At 42.6% G+C, this 3,854-nt stretch overlaps 1 pseudogene; it reads left to right on the top strand.

Moving 5' to 3' along the window:
• Window positions 1-500: 500 nt before the first annotated feature.
• LOC146573345 (general transcription factor II-I repeat domain-containing protein 2A-like) lies at window positions 501-1,668 on the top strand (annotated as a pseudogene).
• Window positions 1,669-3,854: the final 2,186 nt, after the last annotated feature.

Here is a 3,854-nt window from a genome sequence, read left to right as displayed (position 1 = left end):
AATATGAAAAGTGAAGATAAAGAATCAAGCTATAGCTGTGAAATAAGAGAAAGGAATTGATCTGGCTGCGTGCAATAATGTCAATACTGTTGTGCAGGCATGGGCAAACTACGGCCACGGTTAAACGTTTTGATTCGGCCCGCCAAACTTGAAAAAATTTAATAAATTAACCGTGTTAATGTTTTATTTTCCCTGCAATTCTGATGTTTCTGAAGCGCTATACAAATGCAGGCCATTTACCATTTTTAAAAGAATGTATGGTAGAGACAGCAGGTATTTTGTGCCCGGAGACAAATTTGAGAAAATCAGTTTATCACGGCGGACAGTGACTCGCCGTGTAGAACTAATAGATGAAGACATCACCAGCAGATTAAACAAAAAGGCGAAGTTTTTATTCTTTAGCACTGGATGAAAGCAACGATGTCAAAGACACTGCTCAGCTCCTCATTTTTATCCGAGGAATCAACGAAACTTTTGAAATAACGGAGGAGTTTTTGACAATGGAGTCTCTGAAAGGACAAACACGGGGAGAGGACTTGTTTGAACGGGTGTCTGCTGCCATCGAAAACATGAAGCTTCCCTGGAGTAAGCTTGTTAACGTCACCACAGATGGATCTCCGAATTTAACGGGAAAAAACGTTGGCCTGCTGAGGAGAATCCAGAATAAAGTGAAAAATGAAAACCCTGACCAGAATGTCATTTTCCTCCACTGCATCCTCCACCAGGAATCTCTATGTAAATCAGTGTTACAGCTGAATCATGTTGTGAATCCTGTGGTGAAACTCGTCAACTCCAGAACCTTCAATTCATTGCGTTCCTGGAGGAAACTGATGCGGATCACCAGGACCTGCTTTATCACTAACATGTCCGCTGGTTGAGTTTGGGCAAAGTGTTTCAACGAGTGTGGGAGCTCAAAGAGGAGATTGGCGTGTTTTTGGAGCGGCAGGGGAAGATGAATTTCCTGAGCTGAGCAACAAGAGCTGGATGTGTGACTTTGCGTTTGCTACGGACGTATTTTCACACTTGAATGAGCTCAACGTGAAACTGCAGGGGAAGGAGCAGCTTGTGCATGACATGTACACAAATGTGAAAGCCTTCAAATCCAAGCTGGCTTTATTCTCCAGGCAGATTTTGAACAAGTCATTCACTCATTTTCCTACACTAGCCACGCTGAAAGAGGCCGGAGCAAAAGTAAAGAAATACAGTGAGTCACTGGATGCACTGCACGGAGAATTCTGCCGTCGGTTTTTGGATTTCGATAAAATTGAAAAGTCACTTCAATTGGTGGCCTTTCCTCTGTCACAAGACCCCGAAACAGCTCCAGAGGAGCTTCAGCTCGAACTCATCGACCTTCAGTCCGACCCTGCCTTAAAAGAGAAGTTCAGCTCTCTGAAACTAAATGACTTCTATGCTTCACTCAATGATGCCGCGTTTCCAAATCTAAGGCGAAGAGCGCAGATGATGTTGGCTTTGTTCGGCTCTACCTTCGTGTGTGAACAGACCTTCAGCGTCATGAACATCAACAAAGCCAGCCACAGATCCAAGTTAACAGACCTACACCTCAGACCCATCCTGAGAACCTCCACAACAAAACTCCAGACTTTGATGCGCTGGCTAAAAAAGGAGAACAACAACACTGCTCCCATTAAAATGTGTGTGTCTACGTGATAGGCAAGTTGTTAAAATAAACAGTGCGCGCAGATAACGCTTCACAGACTGACTTGCTGCAACCGTTTCGTCCTTGCACTTGTCGTTGTTGACTTTTGGCACCGGGGAAACAAACTGAATAAAAGGAACAGGACAAGTACATCTGCATCAGGAGAGTGATGGTGATATGCTGAAGGATAACAGAACTTTCAGTGCTCTAAAATAAAATGGTCATTTATTTGATTTTCAGTGCTTAAAGACTCATTTCGAAGTCAGAGATTTTATTGTAATACTTTTCTTCATTTGGAAATTAAAGCACATGTTTTCTCCAAATCCCAAGATGTGTATTTTTCCCCCAATGAGGTGATGTTTTCAAAGCATGCCATCTATCTGCTCCTGTTCCGGCCCCTTTGTCAAATGTTAGAACTCAGTGTGGCCCACGAATCAAAAAGTTTGCCCACCCCTGTCCTAGCCGAAATCTAACTGTGGTAACGAACAAGCAGAAATACCTGAAACAACACCCTCCACCTCCAAAACCCCCAAAACAATAAAGTGAACATGTTAAAACTAAACCTGACGAAAACATTTCGCAGGTCGGAGAATCAGGCGCCTTCAATGTGGCCAAGCAAGACTTCTTGGGATAAACTAAATGCCCAAGCAAGGGAAGGGCAACCCATTGATGAGGCAGAAGCAACCAAGAACTAGGACCCAGTGAGAGAGGCAGGCCAACAGAAGCAGTGGTGTTGTAGGACCCAGAGCATACGTGCATTCTAATAAAAACCTTTGTGGTCTTTCCTGCTGACTCAATGATTTCGAAACTCCAATATTTGAACACTGGCTTTTATTTGAGAGTTTACAATACATCACCACTGATAACCACACATAACATCGCACACACACACACACACACACACACACACACACACGTCCCAATGCTCTTAAAAGTATCACTGTCTCTCTCTCTTCTGCTCTTACTGTCTCTGCTCAGCTCTCTGCCCAGTCCGCTGTATACATAATTGCTTTCAGTCATTAATAACCTATTAATATTGATGCATGTTATTTAAATGTGCAGGTTAACGACTCGGCGGACCTCATTAAGTCTTGATGGGGTCAAACTAGGCCTGCAGTCCCACCATGCTGTGCCTGATTACACTTTTAATATACTGTGGCTTTGATTTAGTAGGCTGTCCTCACTATGTATCACATGCAGAGATATGTTTTAATTGTTAGCGAGACTTTAAAGGAGGGCATCTGGCTTTGTAAGCACGCAGGTGATACCAGTTAATTGACTCCGCTCTAAACCACACAAACATCACATCTCCAATCACAGCTCAGCAACTGTAATTATAGGCGCTCCAGACCTGTCAAGCTATATACAAGCTGATCTGGCATTCGTATACAAAGAGTTTAGACAACGGCGTCTTCTTAATTGCTTTGTATAAACTCAAATCGTAGATGCAAATGGTTCCGGGAGTGCATTCAAATGTAGCTGCAGTTATAAAAGAGCTTTCGTTATGAATAGAACACCCACTGTGTAGTGCGGAAACCTGTAGTGGAAGTTTGAAGTTAAAGTGAGAAACCTTTATGGACTTTGGTTCAGGACCCTTTAACCCTCGAAGGTTTAAGTAGTATTGATGATGACGACCCGAATTCCACAGCCCCACTAAGTTTAACCCAAAAGCAATCAGAATAATCATTTTTGTATTTAGTGCATTGTATTCCAAAGTCTTTGCAATTACAGAAAAAAGAAAATAATCAGACAATTTGGATGAGATCAAAAACTGTTCACATTTCCCCCCCCAAAAAAATCACTTATGTCCTTCTCCAAAATATACTCTAAATAAGGATAAGTTACACCTCAGAGGGTTGAAATCTTGGGTTTGGGCTCAATTGTTTACAAGTGAAAAGGAAATCATATTTCAAATAACCACAGTTATTTGAAATATGTATCAGGGGGCGATCGTGGCTCAGGGGGTTGGGAAGCTCATCTGTAACCGGAAGGTTGCCGGTTCGATCCCCGGGCTCTCTGTCCTGGTCGTTGTGTCCTTGGGCAAGACACTTAATATTCCTTAAATATTCAACACCTTATATGTAAGCAGAAGGACCAATGAAGAGAATCCGCTCTCTCTTTCTAGTCCCTGTCAGTTCTCTTGCTGCAGCATTTTGGATTAACTGAAGGCTTTTCAGGGAGTTTTGAAATGATCTCT

Source organism: Mchenga conophoros, linkage group LG6 (assembly GCF_057382185.1).
Source record: "Mchenga conophoros isolate Kocher_MC1m ecotype Shallow Benthic linkage group LG6, M_conophoros_male_GT1.1, whole genome shotgun sequence".
Taxonomy (NCBI): Eukaryota; Metazoa; Chordata; class Actinopteri; order Cichliformes; family Cichlidae; genus Mchenga; species Mchenga conophoros.
This window is presented reverse-complemented; position numbering and strand designations above follow the sequence as displayed.